General features: G+C 39.1%; 1 protein-coding gene across 9 annotated transcripts in view; it reads right to left on the reverse strand.

Annotated features, from left to right (window-relative positions):
* The window catches only part of TPK1 (thiamin pyrophosphokinase 1), a 559,100-nt gene that overhangs the window by 535,275 nt on the left and 2,643 nt on the right, over positions 1-21,182 (reverse strand). For all 9 annotated transcript variants that reach the window (XM_081534537.1, XM_081534527.1, XM_081534535.1 and 6 more), the window contains exons 2-3: positions 16,667-16,788; positions 390-489 (exon numbers count right to left, since the gene is read on the reverse strand). The gene's annotated coding sequence lies outside the window, so the exon portion shown is untranslated. The remainder of the gene's footprint in view (positions 1-389; positions 490-16,666; positions 16,789-21,182) is intronic.

The following is a 21,182-nucleotide window of genomic DNA, read 5'->3' on the forward strand; positions in this document are numbered from 1 at the left end:
GCTCAATTTAAATGGTACTGATTTAATCTAAATGCACAAAAGTCCTTGTCACTTTGTAAAATATCTTGTGCAGTGGGAATCATTTTTTAAAAAGGTCAAAAATCTTTAGGGTTTAGTGAATCAATACCATTTATTCAAGGATGAACTAGTGCCCACATATTCATGACAGAAGATGTACACATTTATAAAAGCAATAGAAGATGCCTGTAGGAGAGGGGTGACACATTTTAATTTCATGTAGAGTTGAATACAAACTTGCCACACTTGAACAGATGAAGAGATAAAATGTCATCGCCAAAGAATTTTGGAATACAGGAAGCTTTAGCCGGTAGCAAAAGAGGTAGCAAAAGAGGGATAAATGTTACAAAAGAAAATGGATTACAACTCACCTCTGAAACTGTGATCACATCTTCTCTTGCAGTAATCTTAAGTTCTAAGCATATGCTGGTGCTGTACTTCATAAATTCTAAAGTTGGTCATCAATGAACTCTGAAAAATATATTGATGCAATAGAAAATAAAGTTACATCATAAATGATTTATGATTAGTTGGTATCCAATTCTTTGAACTAATATAAGGTTTAACTTTTAAGCCATTTGTCTCAAAAAGAGGTAATGAAATTATTAGTTAAGAAATAAGGTGTTAAACTTAATAGTATTTTGGAAGTAAAATATTTAATTTTTGTAGTCTATTGTACACATTGACTGCTATTTTAAAATTCTTAAATAAATTTTCTTTAAATTCTTCAAGGGGTTACAAAGAAAATTTTCTTCAGAGTTTAATTCATGTTTCTGTGTTCTATCCTAAAACTTCATCCTGTTAGGTACAACACAGAGCAATATTTAGAGGTCAATGTCAAAATTCAGGGGTAGGTATTCCTCTTCATTTTAAAATTTTTGGTGCAATGCCCTCTCAGATCACCTAATGTTTTCTGAGTGTCTACTCCATGTACATGAATTATATTTTGATTAAAGGACTTAGGCTGACTCTTAGGGGAAAAAATGAACCTATTATACATCTTTGCTACATAAACAGTAAATTTCGATTATAGGTTAAAATATAACTCAATGAACAACATTTTGTTTTTTAATGTCTAAATTCCCCCCAGCTTCTAGAATCATGGGCCACATGGGCTGACAAGAACTCTGTGGTTTGCATCCTTTCTATAAATTTCAGATTAGTTGTTGTCCAGCTTCTGTGTGGACACCCTTAGTGGTGGGAAACTGAGGCGTTCTTAAACAAGCCCTTTGTTCTTCACACAATTGGTATTTTGGATATTTCTTTAAAAAAGCAATCATTGACCAAATAGTGGTCTAACTGGGATTTTGTTTAATCTCTGACACATATCAGAGGTTCTTTTCCTTCTTTGAGGCTGAAATGAGATACAACAAAAAGAAAATTTTGGATTTACCTAGGGATGGAATTACTGTATCAGTTCAGTTCAGGTCAGTTGCTCAGTCATGTCCAACTCTTTGCAACCCCATGGACTGCAGCACGCCAGGCCTCCCTGTCCATCACCAACTCCCAGAGTTGACTCAAACTCACATCTATTGAGTCGGTGATGCCATCCAACCATCTCATCCTCTGTCGTCCCCTTCTTCTCCCCCCTTTCAATCTTTCCCAGCATCAGGGCCTTCTCCAGTGAGTCAGCTCTTCGCATCAGGTGGCAAAAATATTGGAGTTTCAGCTTCAACATCAGTCCTTCCAATGAATATTCAGGATTGATTTCCTTTAGGATGGACTGGTTGGATCTCCTTGCAGTCCAAGGGACTCTCAAGAGTCTTCTCCAACGCCACAGTTCAAAAGCATCAATTCTTCTGTGTTCAGCTTTCTTTATAGTCCAACTCTTACATCCACACATGACCGCTGGAAAAACCATAGCCTTGACTAGACGGACCTTTGTTGGCAAAGTAATGTCTCTGCTTTTTAATATGCTGTCTAGGTTGGTCATAACTTTCCTTGCAAGGAGTAAGGTTTATTACCCATTTTATTTCATGGCTGCAGTCACCATCTGCAGTGATTTTGGAGCCCAGAAAAATAAAGTCAGCTACTGTTTCCCCATCTATTTCCCATGAAGTGATGGGACTGGATGCCATGATCTTAGTTTTCTGAATGTTGAGCTTTAAGCCAACTTTTTCACTCTCCTCTTTTACTTTCATCAAGAGGCTCTTTAGTTCTTCTTCACTTTCTGCCATTAAGGATGGTGTCATCTGCATATCTGAGGTTATTGATATTTCTCCCGGCAATCTTGATTCCAGCTTGTGCTTCTTCCAGCCCAGCATTTCTCATGATGTACTCTGCATGTAAGTTAAATAAGCAGGGTGACAATATACAGCCTTGATGTACTCCTTTTTCCGTTTGGAACCAGTCTGTTGTTCCATGTCCAGTTCTAACTGTTGTTTCCTGACCTGCATACAGGTTTTTCAAGAGGCAGGTCAGGTCGTCTGGTATTCCCATCTCTTGAAGAATTTTACACAATTTGTTGTGATCCACACAGTCAAAGGTTTTGGCATAGTCAATAAAGCAGAAATAGATGTTTTTCTGGAACTCTCTTGCTTTTTTGATGATCCAGCAGATGTTGGCAATTTGATCTCTGGTTCTTCTGCCTTTTCTAAAACCACCTTGAACATCTGGAAGTTCAGAGTTCATGTATTGCTGAAGCATTACTGTATAAATAATGCTAAAGGAATCTAACAGATTTGATCAAATACAGCTTATTTCCCCTCAAATATGCATGCACTCTAGACATCTATAATTTATAGATAAATACTGCTCTAGTCAGTTCAAGAACACTCTCAGGAGACCAGAGAGGCATCAATGCTTCCTGGAAGACTTTCTGTCTTCCAGACCCTAAACGCAGTAACTACTACCTCTTCACTGGCTGCTGGACAAGCTATCTAGAGGCCAACCAGGCAGTCCAGTAGAGCTCTCACATCTCAGCCCATGCTGTCTCCTGTTTGAGTCTCCTTTTCCTAGTTAAAAGCAATTCCTTTGTTCTTGAGCAGAAAGAATGGAATAACTTATGTACATATACGTCAGCACCACCCTACATTTAGAATTAATCTCTTCTTTAGGCTTAGAGTCTTCTTCATTTTCCCCATTGTTTGTCCCCTTCTCCATCCTAGGATAATAGGGAAGTTCACAGCTTCCCCGCAGGAGCTTAGAAAGTGCCAACCTGTAGAGTGCTGGCAGGGAGCAGGTGATAAGCAAGGGGTGGCGGCCTGGACTGCAGAGAAGTGGGATTCCAGAGGCTCAGTAGGACCTTCTAGGTACAAGAAGGCATGAGGATAGAGGTGCTCCAGAGGGAACTGGGGTGTGAGGCTTCTGAAGTGCTCTTGCTGGCAGGAAGCTTTTGAGAGGTACAGGTTTCTATGGTAAGCTCATACTCATGGAGGTTGCAAGGTGGCCCAGGCTCTGGAATGGCATCTCAGGCCTAGTTCTGTCCCACATCCTGACATCTACACCATGGCAATGCCAAGCTGCAGCCAGAGATTGCAGAAGGGCCCCTTCCCTTTACAATGTCCCTCCCAGCTCCTGGAAACACTGCTCACGCTAAAGGAGAAATGTTCCAAGGGATTCCATCATTTATTACAGAATAGCTACTGATGTTTGCATTTTGAGCTGAGCCAATGATTTGATAACTGGCAAGGAAGAACTGGGTGCAAGTCAACCTCTGGCCTTGCCTTGTGACCTTGCACAGATCCAGGGCTTCTGACTGCAAGCCTCACCTTCCTTAGAGGTCAGCACAAGGCCAGAATTGGGCAAAATGTGAGCAAGACTGGAACATACTGGAAAGTCTGAGGACAGAACATGAGAAAACATGAGAGAGAATTTGCTGGTTTGAATGCATCTTAGTGAAAGAAATGTACGTTTCTTTGATTTTTGAAACATCAACAGAAGACCTTAATGATAGTGGCTAGGTCCATGACAGTTCTGGCTGTAAAACAAGACCTATGCACTTAAATCTGACTTTGTGGCTTAAGATGTGAGTCAATTCACAATAGAAGTAACAGTGTTACTATGAGGAAAGTTTCATGTTTAAAAATCAGTTTATAAACAGAACACAGTCAAGTTTTTAGGCTGGGGGATGCTTTTAGTTATCAATTAGACATACAATTGATGTGGTTCAAGTTTAAATAAAAGCTACCAGAATAACAATGCAATAAATATCAAGTTGTTATTCATTAAAACTTGATTTGGGAAAATATCATGCATTGTTTTCTGGTGGTACAGGTTCAAACAATAACATAATTATAATGATTGATAGGGGCATCATTAAAACTTCAGAATGACTTTCCTTCATGAAATAAAGGTTCCAAACTTCTCCATAACATGTTGTTATTATTCTGATGACTTCTTGCTGCCATTTTTAAGCAGTCTTTATCCCAAAACAATATAAGAAAGAAAACAATCTTTCAAGAAGTAATAAAACTGTATGATGAGTAATAAATAAAAAAATGAAAAATTCTAAGATGCCATATTATTGAGTACAAGCATTCAAGTTTAAATCATTGAAAAACCTCACCATTTTAGCAGGAAGAAAATAAACCAAAGAGAAGCACAAATTTAGAAATTAGAACTCATGAAACCAAATTTAATAGAGATATTGTGGAACATAGATTCTCAAATTGTATAAATAAATTGCACTATGGTAATGGGGAACATGATGGAGTGAAATAAAAACTATTTGTTCCTACCTGGAATCTTACAGTTTTATTGCTTCTCCTCATTTCTAGATACAATAGAATGTAATTTTCCCACAACTGATGGCACATTTCAAAGGAATCTTTCATGTCTAGAATTTAAGTTTTAATTACTAAAATTTTGTTTCTTTATTCTTTCAAAAATGTTTTTATTTTGAAATTGCTATAAATTCATTTTTATCTTATAAGAACAGTACAAAGTGTTTCTGGTACCTTTAGTCAGTTCCCCAATGGTTCCCTCTTACATAGTTATAGTACAATATTAAAACCAGGAAACTGAAAGTAGTACACTGTATGTATATAGTTTTATATCATTTTGTTATATATGCAGATTCATGTAAGTACCAGTGCAATCAAGATATAAAACTACCCCATCGCTACAAAAGACCTACCGCTTAGTCACACCCATCTCTCCTTCCTCATCATCCCTATTTGGGGAATGTCATATAAATGGAATCACACAGGATATGACCTTTGGGGTGCAGCATTTTGCACGCAGCATAATGTCCTTTTGATTCATCTAAATCCATCTAAGTGGTGTGTATTAATAGGTTGCTCACTTAAATTGCTGAGTAGAGATTCATTCACTCTCACAGCTTTTGACTGATACAGATTTTGGTTCCAGGCATGGTCTCTCTTCTTCTAATGAGGCATAGGAAAATTACCTAGATATCACTACCTTATGAGAGGAGTACAGTAGCCAGAGAAAGAAAATACCAAGGGAAATCGAGATATGTTCAAAAAATCTTTCAGGTTTGTGAGGCCAAAGTACTTGAAGAATAAAAAGTCATATGTAAATATTTGAAACAAATTTTGCTTTGAAACTTAGAATTAAAAATCTGTTAGAAAAAGTATTCTATATAATGCAAGAATAAAAAACAGGGTTATATTAAGCAGTTTTTGATAACAAAGATTAATAAGAACGATGTCATATTCCTCTTAGAAATTATTTTTCAAAGCAAAATGCTCACTTAAATGGGAACTACACCCCTTACTATGACATATTTAAATATTTAGACTCTTCAATAAAACACTTCTTTTCATAAATAACATGAATAGAAACTTGAATAGATAAGCATTGTATCTCCTTCGCAACATGCAATTTGCAGACATCAGAACTGATACCAAGACCTACCGCCTGGTGGCAGTATTTCCCAGCCACATCCTTCAAGTGGGTGGGCATTAAGAGTCGGGTAGGAGACAGAGGCAGCTGTCTGAGGTTTAAACCTGCCGAACTTCAAGTTCAGAGGTAGTACAGTCTTCACAAAAGCCCCTTGTGGTTGGCTAGGTGGTTCCTACCTGATTAGATGAAGGAAGCAGGAGACAGTGTACTTTCATGGAGAAAAAGTTTTGAAAACAATTCTGGTCCCCATTAGTTTTCCAAATTCCAAACTTTTACACAGTGGTGGAAAACTAACAACATTGTTGGAACTAACAACATTGTTCTTTTATTTAGCATTTCCCAATATGTTTATGGAACCATGCCAAACTATAAAACAATAAAAGAACTTTTCTAAAGAGTGCAAAAATAACACAGCTTCCCCTACTCCCTCAGAATACTAAAGATGTATTTTCTTTTTCTTTTTTTTTTAAAGATTTATTTTCTTTAGTGGGGTAAAACTCAGGGTTTTTGAAACGGGGAACACCAGTTGGAATTGAAAATGGATATACTATATTGAACACTGATTAAGTTAATATAGGCAATATGAAGCTGGTAATCTCTAGTCACAATTGCTTACTTGCCTCCTAGAATTGAATAGTCAGTCTTTTACTCTTCAAACAGGAGAAGAGAAGAACCTTCTTTGGAGAGTCTTACCGTTTCAAGTGGAAAGTTCTAAAGGTATTGACATCCCTAGTTCTTCAATAAAATGGTTCTGTCTGCCTTTCCAATGACAAAGTTAATGCTTGAGAGACTTAACCCACATACTAAGTGAAACAACTCTTCATTTCTTACTCTTAAATAAGAATAGACCACTGAGCATTGCTGGATAATTGAGGTAAGCCTCTTTACATAAACAAAAATAGAGACTAAACAAGGGAAGGAGGGAAAAAAGAAATTTAGAGGCAACAGATTATACAGAAAGGAGAAGATTTAAAAAATACCATCATGAACATTCTTAGAGAGGTAAAGAAGACACTATCATATCACAAGGTCAGGTGCAGTTAAAAATGGTCATGCAGGAAACAAAGAGCTTCTCAAAGTTAAACGTGTACTAGCAGAAAAGAATAGTAACGCAACAGAGAGTGTTGAAAAACAAATTTCCCAGAAAGCAGAACTAGGAAATGGAAAAACGGAAAAATAAGTTAGAGGACCAGGACCACAGATACATTATCTGAATAATGAAAATTTTAGAAAGAGACAACACAGAAAATGGAAGGAAAGATGAATTATGAAGGCAATAATTGAAAGAATTTTCCCAGAATTGATACTCATGAGTTGTCAAGAAAGAGGACCAATGAGTGCCTAGAAAAATGGGCACAATTTGGCCCTTACCAAGGCAAATCAGTAAGATTTAGAATAGCAGAAGCAAAGAAAATACCCTAAATGCTTCTTGGATTCCATTGTCCAGTAAGTAGTCACTACCCACGTGTGGCAGTTGAGTGCCTGACTAGTCCAAACTGAGATTTGTTACCAGTGCAGATTTTGCAGATTTAGATAACTTAAACAAAAAGTCTGTGAAATATATTATGTTTTATATTATTATTTGTTAAGATGGTAATATTATAGATATATTTGATTAAATAAAATATTAAATTTCTTCTGTTTTTAAAAAATCTTTTAATGGGGCTACTAAAACGTTTAAAATTACATATGTGGCTAATATTTATGCATCAACAGAAATTCCTATTGGACAATAATGCTGCCCAAGAAAAATTAAAAATGAAAATCATAAACATAAGATTAGGAAACTTATGGGTTCTCTATGACACTGAAAACTGGAAAACAAAATTCTTAAAGAAATGATTTCTAATCTATAATTATAATGATTTCTAATCTATAATTCCCTGGTGGCTCAGCAGAAAAGAATCTGTCTGCAATGCAGGGGATCTGGGTCAGGTTTGATCCCTGGGTTGGGAAGATCCCCTGGAGAAAGAAATGGCAACCTATTCCAGTATTCTTACTGGGAAAATCTCATGGACCGAGGAGCTTGGTGGGCTGCAGTCCATAGGGTCACAAAGAGTTGGACAGGATGGATGGACTGAGCACACACATAATTCTGTATTCAGGCAAATTATCAGTGAAGTATGAAAAAGTAAAGCTTAAGTTTTCAAAAATTTACTTTCAAGGCATACTATCTTGGAAGACACTGGAAAATGTCCTCTGCTAAAATAAGGAAGTAACCCAAGAATGAAGAAGGTATAGGATTAAAAAAATAGGAAAGCCAGTATAGAGGGGAGACAAAGGAAATCTCCAGGAGGCGATGAAGGCTTTGCAAGCATCCATATGAAAACACCTCAGATAACTAAAGGAGACAGTTCTTAAAGAAGATGAAATAGACAGACTACTATATTCATTTGTTATTTACCAAAGGGAGATACAGGATTGGCAGAAAGTTAAGGGGTAAATTAGTGATAATTATCTAGAATAATGAACAATTGTACAATTAACTCCAGGAAAAACAAAGAGTTGTGCAGTAAACTCAAGCAATCATGGTTTATGGCATAGCTCAGTGGAGAACAGTGTTCACACAGTCCTATAAATGTAAATGTTGAATAATGATCTATTTTAAATTATAACTATACTGGGAGGCTAGGAAGATGAGGAAGAGGCAAGTGTAGAGGGGTAGGGAGAAAAATGAAGCTTCATCTTTTGTAATGGGTTTCTTTTGAAAAAACTAAAACTGACTCAAGGTTAGTAAACATGTTATTTAATGATGTTAGGTTTTTTTTTTTTTTAATGACAGTTTGGAAATAATCGAATGTGAGGGCATTCAGATCAAGATAGCAGGACTAAGAGGACGTGGAGCTCATCTCATCCCATAAACCCATCAAAAATACATCTATATGTGGAACAATTCTCATTGAAAATGAACTGGAAGCTGGCGGAAGTACTCCTGTACCACCAAGGCTGAAAGAAAGACACACAATCAGGTAGGAGGGAAGACAAGTGATTGGAGTGGGGCCCGGGCCCCTGGGAGGGGTCTCAGAGGAAAAGGGGGGATTATACGGGTGGACACCTGGCCTGGGGAGTGCGCAGTGTGCCCCGCTGATTGGGCACCCGGTGCTGGGAAACTATGAGCGGGAGACCAGCCACCTTGGCTGGTTGGAGAACCCTGAAACTCACAGAAGGGCTGGCTGTGGGAAGCCTTGACTCCACTCTTGAGACAGAGGCAGCGCAGAGACAGGTCTGCTCTAGGATCTGCTGGACTCTCTGTGATCACCTTGCTGTGCCCCAGAGCCAAGCGAATGCTCCAGCCCACCCACTCCCCATCACAGCACGGCCTGGATCTGGGGGGTAGGGGGGCCGTGATCAGGGAAAAGAACTCAGAGGCCACTGGGTCCTGGGCAGAGACAGGTGAGGCCGCAGCAGCTACTGGTGATGAGGGAGAAGGTGGCTTGCGCCTAAGGCTGCGTCTGAGTGGAGCGGTGCCCACACAGGCCACGCTCCAGCCCTCCGTCTGGGGCCTGCACAAGCTGAGGGCCCGTGGGACCACACTTGCTCCAGCAGCCTTCCCTCTGGGGCAAAGGGCCTGGTGCAGGGAGAGGGGAAAACATAGCCTTAAAGGGAGCAGAACCAGCTCAGACCTGACCCTAGAATATTCCTCAGCTGTTAAAAAAAAAATAATGAAATTTTTTCACGTGCAGCAATGCAGATGGACCTAGAGAATAGTATGCTTAGTAAAATAAGTCACAGAGAGAAAGACAAACACTGCTTAATGCAACCAAACTGTGTAGCAAAATAAACAGACTCACAGACAGAGAAAACAAACCAGTGGTTACCAATGGGGAGAGGGAAGGGGCCAGAGGGAGGTTCGGGATATGGGATTAAGAGATACAAATTACAAGGTACAAAATAAATAAGCAACAAGAATATATTATATATATACCAGAGGGTAGGGAATATAAACTTGTAAAATTACTGAATATCTAATAATAACATATCTAATGGAATACAAACTTGTAAAATACTGAATCATTACTTTGTACATCTGAAACAAATATAATATTGTAAATCAAGTATGCATGCATGCTAAACTGCTTTAGTCGCTTCTGATTCTGCGTGACCCTATGGACTGTAGCCTGTCAGGCTTCTCTTTCTAGCTTCTGATTCTGTGCGACCCTATGGACTGTAGCCTGTCAGGCTCCTCTTTCCATGTGATTCTCTAGGCAAGAATACTGGAGTGGGTTGCCATGCCCTCCTCCAGGGGATCTTCCCCACCCAAGGAAGGAACCAGTGTCTCTTATGTGTTCTGCATTGCCAGGCAAGTTCTTTATCACTAGTGCCACCTGGGAAGCTCCAAATCAAGTAAACTGCAATAAAAAAAGAAGAGTGGTAAGAAAATGAATGAAGATGCTAGATGGATGAGGGGAGCTAAATTTTGGAGGGCAAATGTATCGAAGTTACTACAGTATAGCAGAAAGGCCTGGGTTTGGATCCCAGGTATACCTCATCTAGTATTGTAACTTGAGCTAATAAACTCACTTCTGTGGGTCTCAAACTATTTAACTATAAGATGAGGGTATCAGATTATTACAATTTCAAATGGCCTCAAAGCCACAGGAATCTTTATAGCACTTTGTGAGAAAGTATAGCCACTAGAAGTAAAGGAAGCCAGGCACATGAAGATAGCGGTACATGATACCCTAGGGAAGATGAAGGATTAGATTCTCCTTTTTGTGTCCTCTCACCAAGAGTCTGCCTTGATGTTCATCAAAGTAACAGCCTCTGTTTATCAGGCAGGTAGGAGATAGTCATGATATAACTGTCAAATATTATCCTTCCATGTATGCCTTTTAGTATGGTTGTTTAAAAAACCTTATGAAATATTTCAGCAAAAGGCATAGTATAAAGAATAACATATAAAAATAATGTAGCAAACTATGTACCCAATACCAAGATTAAAAAACAAAACATGAATACAAAAAAAATTGAATGTGGCTGCTTATGTAGAAAAGGAAATGGGGAAATGGAATTGATGAGGGAAATTATTGTTTTACATAACAACATTATGAAAATACTTAAAATACAGGCATACATATTTTTGAGAAAAGTGAATACTTATAATTAAAAGGTAGAATTAGGGTCATTTGAGTAATAGCTGTGTCCAAAGTGTGCATGTAGTTCTAATGACCCATAAGCTTGAGAAGTATGCTACTTATCAATGCATTTTAGACAGATTGTATAACAAATTTCATAAGTCTACAAATTTGGTAGAAGGAAGTAGTGAGTTGCCTTTTAAAATTTGCAGTGTCCTGTCCTTTGCATGTAAGCAGCTGGAACCAAGGCAATATTTTGAGTAAAAAGAAATGACAGCCAACCATTAATGCTCACAGTTCAGAGAACTCCTTGATCAGTTCTTGCGTTAGGAAACCTACCCCACGTGATTTTTTTAAAGGTTTTTAAATAAAGTTTTATAAAATTAGAGAGCATTGCAGGAACTTAGAAAGCAACTTGCATCCTTAAAATTGAGAGAATATGCATTTGTCTCAGTTGGGAAACTATGCATGTATTATAAAAATCTCTTTTTGTAATGTGACAACTTCTTGGTAAATAATTGGATCCAAAGTCCTTTAAAGTGAATTATTTAGGAAATATGATTCTTCTCAGGGATTTTGGAACTGTATTAAACAAACTAGTTACTGTGAATATAAGAAGAAGTTCTTTCAGATCATCAGGAAACATCTGGACAAGTTTTGTTTTTAGAGGAAAAAAAGTCCAATAAGTTGGTTAGAAGCATTAAGCCAAAGGCATAGATTGAATCCATGTATAGGTCACTTTGTATCTCCCCTTCTATGCTCTGACAGTTACTTTGGGGGAAATGAAGTGGAGGAACATAAATGGGTCAGCACAAATACATCAATATTCTTCATGGATTGGGAATGTTCTATTAGAATGTATATTCCTGTGGAAGTGAGAATAACTTTGAGGTCACAACTTTATAGTTGTGAATGACAGGTTCTGTTAACTGAGCAAAATTTTGTTCTTATGTTTACTACTATTCATAGAAACTAGCCACTGAAATTTTTGTAAAGCTATTTTTTGCTTCCCATTAAAGCTTACATTTATTTACAAAAAGAGTCAGTATTTCAGCACATTGAGGGATTTTTTTTTTAAAAGAGCAAGATTAAGATTTATTCATTACTTTATAAACTATTTAAAAAACAAAGAGATAACTATTAATACTTGAACCTGGTAGTCTTCCCACAAGGGAAATTGCCAAGGGGTTTCTTCTTAAGAGGCAGCACAGTGATTACAGATTCCTGTCCCCTACAGCAAACTCGCTATCTGTGGTACGTTTCCTAAGTATTCAATGCAGTTCCTGCAGAGGAAACTCTGCCTTTATTACTGCTTATTAGAAATAACAGAATTAGAAATTGAAATCAGGCTGGGCTGCTGTGTGATCCTGGCCAAATTATATAGCCTTTCTGGATTTTTAAGAAACTGAAGAGCCACAGATTGGAAAATATAATTTCAAAATACCTATCTAGCAAATCACTTGTGTTAAGACTGTATTAAAACTCTTACAAGTCCGTAGGAGTCTGGCAGGCTACAGTCCATGGGGTCTCAAAGAGTCAGACATGACTGAAGTGACTTAGTACCAGTAATAAGACCAAATACCCAATTAAAAACATGCAAAATATTTGAACAGACACTTCATTAAAGAAGACACACAAACGGCCAAGAAGCACATGCAAAGACGCTTCATGCCGTTGGCCGTTATAGAAATTCAAGTCAATTCAGCGATAACGCAAGACTCGAGTAGGTTCAAAACAGAGACAAAGCGCAGAAACTCAGGGCTAATTTGACTATTGTCCAGGCTCCCGGCTATTAGTTGTCTTTCAGTAATTCTATCCTTCCCAGAAGAATATCCAGCGGTCCTTTAGAATGAACACCTTCACCCACCCAGCTTTGATCTCAGAATTTTCCTAGAAAGAGCCAAAAAGCAAGGCCTAAAGTGAAACGTTTCTCTCTGCTCTCTAGGTTCTGATATGTTTGCCATCCTGGGACTGTCTAATATAATCCACAACAAAAATAAAACTCATTTCCCAGAATATAGATAAAGTTTTCATTGGAAGCTTCACCTTTCCTCACCTAATGAGTGAAAAAAAATCACTGGATTTCCACACAGGGAGCACTCTGTGGTGAGAAGGGAATCGACACAATCAAAAAAATTTATTGAGCTTACAAGTGTAACTAGAATTTGTCTATGGTTCCTCTACTGTATTACTAATTATAAGTAACCGCCAGGTTTATTATCATCTGGTCTGTTCAGGTTTCAGGCCAGGGGGAATGACTTGAGAGTTTTGCTTGAACTTTGAGTTGGCAGAATCCCCAGGCTCTTGTAGCACATGCAGAGATGAAAATGTCAAGACATCCCTTTTTCTGCATAAGGCTTGGACAGTTAGAGATTTTTATGAAGAAAAGCCTACCTAAGAACTAAACATTTTTAAGAGTTAACATATAGGTTAGATTGTATGTCTTAAGTCTGTTTTTTAACTTTTATTATTATGAGGTATGGAGTCTGAAGTTCCACAGGTGGACAGTGGTAAACAATGTGCCTGCAATGCAGCAGATGCAAGAGATGTGAGTTTGATCCCTGGGTCGGGAAGGTTCCCTGGAGGAAGAAAGGGCAACTCACAGTATTCTTGCCTGGAGAAGCCCATGGACAGAGGAGTCTGGCAGGCTCCAGTCCAGGTGGTTTCAAAGAGTCGGACACAACTAAGCACACACATACACACACACACACACCCCCACTCACTGTGGAGACTAGGAGATGTGTTTGGAAAAGCCAGAAAAGTAAGGATAAGGACAACTATCAAAGTAAAACCTTCCCCTTCCCCTATTTTTTTGATGATTTAGACTCATTATGTAACATACACACAAGTGGATCAAGGTTCTCACCATATATTATGAAAAGATATAGAAAAAAATGACAGGAGAGGAGCAGTTGGGAAACTAAGTTATAAAAACCTCTAAGAACATAAAATGTCAACAGAAGAGAAGTTAAGCACATGAGAGTATGACATTAACTCATTGTCTCTTAAACACAGCAGAGCTGAGAATAAGAGAGTCCAGCATGAACGCTAAACTTCTAGATTTCAGACAAAATAGATTCAGTTAAAAAAAAAGGCTAAAACCAAATCCTAAAAACATTAGTACAGAAGTAGTAAAAAAAAATTAAGCAAAATGATAAGAAGCAATGAGATGGAAACCTTAACTGTTATTTGAGATGGAATTGAGGATAAGGAAGAATTAAGAGCTAAAAATATGAAAGTGGAAAAACAAAAAGTTAAGGGAGAAAAAATGTGAGAATATTTTAAATGAAGTAGAAAATAAATCACTTGGACATATTACCACCAGAATTATTCTTCAAAATGGAGTAACTGTACAAGGATTTATAAAATTACCAACCTTTAAAAAGCTTCAGTGTTCAGTAACAGAAGGATGATTTGCACACATATGCTGTGAGCCATTGGGCTGTGAATGTCAGATCACAGATGTCAAGGCACCCAACCCAATCCATGCGGACAGGATGGTAGGCTCTGGGTGGTGTCACCCAGAGGAGAGGCGGGACCTCTGGGAGCCTTGCCAGACTCAGAAAGGCTGAATTTGTAATAACTATTGATAGATTTTATATTTAATGGGTCATTAAGTACCAATTTTAATGCAAAGAAATGATCTATTTTTAATATTCTTTACATGCATTCTATTCCTTAGTTCATACCATGGGACAAATATTAAAATAACAACATAAAGAACACTCCTAGAATGTGTTTGTGCTCACTCATGTCTCTTTTTCTAGTATTGTACCATTTTGGAGTTGATCTCAAAACTCCAGAGGTATCCTTAAGATACAATTCAGTTCCAGACATGTGGGTTAAAAGTTTACAGCTGAGTTTGGGATGGATGTGTGCACACTGCTGTATTTAAAATGGATAACTGTATAGCACATGGACCTACTGTTTAGCACATGAAACTCTCCTCGATGTTACGCGGCAGCCTGGATGGAAGGGGAGTTTGGGGGAGAATGGATACATGTATATGTATGGGTGAGTCCCTTCGCTGTTCACCTGAAACTGGAAGCTATTTGTTGTTAATCAGCTATTTGTTGTTGTTCAGTCGCTCAGTCGTGTCTGACTCTGTGACCCCCTGGATAGTAGCACTCCAGGCTTCCTTGGTCCTTCATTATCTCCTGGGGTTTGCTCACACTCATGTCCATTGAGTCGGTGATGTCGTCCAACCATCTCCTCCTCTGTCGTCCCCTTCTCCTCCCGCTTTCTTCCCCAGCATCAGGGTCTTTCCCAATGAGTCAGTTCTTCGCATCAGGTGGCCAAAGTATTAGAGCTTCAGCTTTAGCATTACTCCTTCTAATGAACATTCAGGTTTGATTTCCTTTAGGATGGACTGATTTGATCTCCTTGCAGTCCAAGGGACTCTCAAGAGTCTTCTCCAACACCACAGTTCAAAAGCATCAATTCTTTGGCAGTCAGCCTTCTTTATGGTCCAACTCTCACATCTGTACATGGCTACTGGAAAAACCATAGCTTTGACTATATGGATCTTTGTTGGCAAAGTGATGTCTCTGCTTTTAAATACTCCAATATAAAACAAAAAGTTTAAAAAAGAAAAGTTTCCAGCTGAATAAGCTGAGCTTTTGATGAGAGATTAAGAGAACCACAGAGAGCCAGACAGAGACAAAGGTCATCTGCGATGTGGAAAGAGGGAAAAGTGAGAAGAGATGAAGAGAGAAGAGAAGGGAGAATAATAAATCCCTGGAAACAGAGTTGGGCCAAGATTTTATAACTGAATTCCCTGGGTACACCTCCATCTACACACTGAGATGTTTGTTGAGGCAGAGAGAGAAGACTCCCTACAGCAGTTTTATGACTGCTTTCTTACTCTGTGTTTTTTTCTTAATGGCTCCTGGCCTTTAGCAGCTGTTACTTATAAAGACAGGGACTGAGATTTGATGGAAAGATGGAGAAGGAGGGAGGGAGGGAAGAAATGCTGGTTTTTCAACACAAACAAACAAACAGATGCCTTTTCTGGTGGCACGACCAGGGTATTAGGATTTTTCAGTTCATTTGCAGAATTTGTTGTAGAAGAGTGACCAAAATCTAAATATTTAGTGTGCATAAAGAAATCAAACTGTCAATAACTAAAAATATATATTTTTTTGAAAACACTGAACAAAGAGAAAAAACTATATAACTGTGTCATTAGGACAGTTCTGAATAACAAGCAATTTGCAGAAGGCAAATACACATCAGGAAAGTTATTTAATAAGGCTGTATTGTATAGTGTTGTCTATTTCAGAGAGCCTACATTTTCTAAATTAGCCCAACAAAATTGTGAAATGCATGCAGCTGTTCTTCAGCAGTTCTGACCTCTCCTTTTTGTTAAACTCCTTTGTCCCCTTGGGTATATTCTATTCTGCTTTACACTGTGTTATGGCACCCTGTGCCCTCAAGATCCCAGTACTGGGAATTCCCTGGTAGTCCAGTGGTTAAGACTCCACGCTTCCACTGCAGGGGGCATGGATGAGTTCAATCCTGATTGGGGAACTTAGATTCTGCATGCAGCTTAGTGCAGCCTAAATACATAAATAAAAATAGAAATCAAGGGGGAAAAAACAGTTCCAACTCCTTCTCAGTTCTGGTTTCCCCCTACACAAAATATTCATTTTCAGCAACCATACTTCTTTTGTACAAAGGAGTTAAAAATCAGTCTCAACTCTATATTTTTAAACATGTACATTTGTAAATAAAACATTTGCTCCTGTCAAAGAACTTTTACTCACCTATGAGCAGTTGAGCAGAGGGAATTTCAGAAAGCTGAGAGCATTTTCATTGTACTTAAAACTTTATTTCAGCAAGAGTTTGTTTAGTCAGTGGTGAAGCCTGGCAATGGGATTTCTACTTTCTGAAAAGAAAACAAACAAGAAAATATCAGAGGATTTCATATAAATAAATATCTAGAAAATGTATACAGTGTATATATTATATATGTGTGTTTGTGCTCAGTCGCTCAGTCATGTTCGACTCTTTGTGACCCTTTGGACTGTAGCCTTCCAGGCACTTATGTCCATGTGATTTTTCAGGAAAGAATAGTGGAATGGGTTGTCATTTCCTGCTCCAGGGGATATTCCTGACCTGGGATGGAACCCAGGTCTCCTACATTGGTAGGCGGATTCTTTACCACTGAGCCACTGGGTAAGCCCCATACATGTATGTGTATGTGTAAATATATATGTGTGTTCAGTTCAGTTCAGTCACTCAGTACTGTCCGACTCTTTGTGACCCCATGAACTGCAGCACGCCAGGCCTCCCTGTCCATCACCAACTCCCAGAGTCGACCCAAACCCATGTCCATCCAGTCGATGATGACATCCAACCATCTCATCCTCTGTCATCCCCTTCTCCTCCTGCCCTCAGTCTTTCCCAGCATCAGGGTCTTTTCAAATGAGTCAGCTCTTCGCATCAGGTGGCCAAAGTATTGGAGTTTCAGTTTCAACATCAGTCTTTCCAGTGAACACCCAGGACTGATTTCCTTTAGGATGGAATGGTTGGATCTCCTTGAAATCCAAGGGACTCTCAAGAGTCTTCTCCAACACCACAGTTCAAAAGCATCAATTCTTCGGCGCTCAGCTTTCTTTAGAGTCCAACTCTCTCATCCATACGTGACCACTGGAAAAACCATAGCCTTGGCTAGATGGACCTTTGTTGGCAAAGTAATGTCTCTGCTTTTTAATAAGCTGTCTATTGGTCATAACTGTCCTTCCAAGGAGTAAGCGTCTTTTAATTTCATGGCTGCAATCACCATCTGCAGTGATTTTGGAGCCCAGAAAAATAAAGTCAGCTACTGTTTCCACTGTTTCCCCATCTATCTGCTATGAAGTGATGGGACCGGATGCCATGATCTTAGTTTTCTTTATGTTGAGCTTTAAAGCCAACTTTTTCACTCTCCTCTTTCACTTTCATCAGGAGGCTCTTTAGTTCTTCTTCAGTTTCTGCCATAAGGGTGGTGTCATCTGCATATCTGAGGTTATTGATATTTCTCCCAGCTATCTTGATTCCAGCTTGTGCTTCTTTCAGCCCAGCGTTTCTCTTGATGTACTCTGCATGTAAGTTAAATAAGCAGGGTGACAATACACAGCCTTGACGTACTCCTTTTCCTGTTTGGAACCAGTCTGTTTTTCCATGTCCAGTTCTAACTGTTGCTTCCTGACCTGCATACAGGTTTCTCAAGAGGCAGTTCAGGTGGTCTGGTATTCCCATCTCTTGAAGAATTTTCCACAGTTTATTGTGATCCACATAGTCAAAGGCTTTAGCATAGTCAATAAAGCAAAAATAGATGTTTCTCTGGAACTCTCTTGCTTTTTCGATGATCCAGCGGATGTTGGCAATTTGATCTCTGGTTCCTCTGCCTTTTCTAAAACCAGCTTAAACATCTGGAAGTTCACGGTTCACGTATTGCTGAAGCCTGACTTGGAGAATTTTGAGCATTACTTTACTAGCATGTGAGATGAGTGCAATTGTGCGGTAGTTTGAGCATTCTTTGGCATTGCCTTTCTTTGGGATTGGAACGAAAACTGACCTTTTCCAGTCCTGTGGCCACTGCTGAGTTTTCCAGATTTGCTGGCATATTGAGTGCAGCACTTTCACAGCGTCATCTTTCAGGATTTGAAATAGCTCAACTGGAATTCCATCACCTCCACTAGCTTTGTTCGTAGTGATGCTTCCTACGGCCCACTTGACTTCACATTCCAGGATGTCTGGCTCTAGGTGAGTGATCACACCATAGTGATTATCTGGGTGGTGAACATCTTTTCTGTACAGTTCTTCTGTGTATTCTTGCCACCTCTTAATATATTCTGCTTCTGTTGTATGTGTGTAGGTGTATATATATATGCATGTGTGAACATTTGTGTATGCAGATATATGTACACATATACACATGTATGATAGCAAGCTGGTGTTCTTCTAGGTAGTCTACACAGAGGGTTATGTTGAACAAGTTATTTAGTTTCTTGGGGCTGCTGTAGAATCTATCACGGTGATCTGCAGAGGCAAGAGGCTCAGTTGAAGAATGTCTGGCTTGTATTTGGCACCAGGTTTGGAGCACCATGTTCAATGTCAGCATATACTCCTCTGCATCAAACTGCTAAGTGTATTCTCAAGTTTGAAATGTGTCTTAAACATCACAGTAACAAAATGGTGCTTTGAGGGAGGCACTCTAGAAGCACTTAATGTTTAAGAAACAGATTTCCAGGCCTTGCTGTATATATACAACACGAGAAGCACTAGACTTCTTCTTCGAATTCTTCACCACAGCCCTTCCAACAGCTTCCCAACTCCCTGCCCTTGCCCGGGTGCCTGGGAGGTGCTGTCTGCCCCCTCCTGTCTGCCCTGTGTTGGGACATCAGTTGGTTGTGAGGCTCAGAGTGAGGCCAAGCCAAGAAAGAGCAGCCAGAGTACTGTTTACATAACAGGACAAACTGTATGGGGTGCCTATGAAAATACACTAAAAATATTCACTCTGCAAGTAAACGATTAAGGAAAAGCCACGAGAAGAATTTTATCATTAGTGCCTATCTTTGTTGTGTGGGAGTTCACATGAAGTATCTCTTCCTGGGGCATCTTTGCTCAATTACTCTCCCCTCCATCACCCCCCCCACACACATTATCTCAGCTTCTTATTATATTGATAAATCAGTGAATTCAGGTTTTTGCTGCTGCTGCTGCTGCTGCTAAGTCGCTTCAGTCGTGTCCGACTCTGTGCGACCCCATAGACTGCAGCCCACCAGGCTCCCCCGTCCCTGGGATTCTCCAGGCAAGAACACTGGAGTGGGTTGCCATTTCCTTCTCCAATGCATGAAAGTGAAAAGTGAAAGTGAAGTCACTCAATCGTGTCCGACTCTTAGCGACCCCCTGGACTGCAGCCCACCAGGCCCCTCCGTCCATGGGATTTTCCAGGCAAGAGTACTGGAGTGGGGTGCCATTGCCTTCTCCGTCAGGTTTTTAGTTAAGACTTATTACCAGGCCAGTGCTGTGCTAGGGACTGTGGAGGTGTTTTAGAAAGTCAAATGATCCATTTCCTTGCCAAGCAAATTGCAAGCCTGTTGGGGGAAGAGCCATTACTAGACTCCTGTTAGATCTTATTTTGCATATCAACCATTGGGAACTCTGACAGTTGAGTTGCTGTTGACTATTTACGTAATTGTTCCTTGCCCTAAGAGGGATAGGAAGAGGCTGGGGAAAATGTACACAGTCGCCCTCTGTATCTGCAGGTTCCACATCTTTGGATTTAACCAACTGCAGATAAAAAGTATTCACAAAATTTTCAGAAAATTCCTAAAAGCAAAATTTGAATTCGTCCTGCTCCTGAGACTATTTACATAGCATTTATACCATTTTAACAACCATTTACATAACATTTACATTATATTAGGTATTTTAAATAATCTAGAGATTGTTTTAAGTACATGAGACAAGGTGCATAGGCTATATGCAAATACCATGCCATTTTATTTAAGGGACCTGAGTATTCATGAAGTTTAATATTTGTGGGGATTGTGGAACCAACTCTCAGCAGATATGAAGGACCGTACTGTGAATTTCCATGGGCTCTGATTATCTGAGTTAAAGATTAAAGAAAGAGCTGTGACTGGATTCCTCTCAAAGGTAACTTTGCCCTCTTTGCCTCCTAGGACCCAGGGCTGTTTCTATTATAGTGGAAAGAAATGCTGGAGACTAAATCTCCTTTGCTTGCACATGTGGGATTCTTGACAAGTGTTGTTGCAACTAGACCACATTTTGGCTCTCATCAATTCTATTTCTACCTGGTGCCTCAGCCTTCACTGGCTTTAAGACAGTGGTTCTCCCAAGTATGGTTTGTAGATTCCTGCCGGTCTCTGGGACTCTTGGTCCCCAGATCCAAATTTTCATAATAATATAAAGTGTTATTTTCCCTTTCATTCTGTTGATATTTACACAATGATGCAGAAATCAATGGCTGGTAATTCTTCTAGTGCTTTAGCACAGATAAAAGCAGTTGGCCCATCCTGTATTCACTCTTCTACATGATATTCTTCCCTACCACCAGACACCCAGAATTTTAAAAAGTTAAGAATATCTTGATGGAATAGCTTGAGGACTTAAGAATGTCCTGATGAAATAGAAAACATACCCATTTTTGATCTTGCAAGCAGTGTCATTCATCTCACTGTTTTGAAAATATGGTTATTTTCCATAAGGTGTTATTTGTTTTAATATTTAGTGAGTATTTTCCATATTCTGTGTGATGAAAGGGAATGT

The sequence above is a fragment of the Giraffa tippelskirchi genome, chromosome 10 (genome assembly GCF_054371585.1).
Source record: "Giraffa tippelskirchi isolate mGirTip1 chromosome 10, T2T-mGirTip1v1.2.pri, whole genome shotgun sequence".
Classification (NCBI taxonomy): Eukaryota; Metazoa; Chordata; class Mammalia; order Artiodactyla; family Giraffidae; genus Giraffa; species Giraffa tippelskirchi.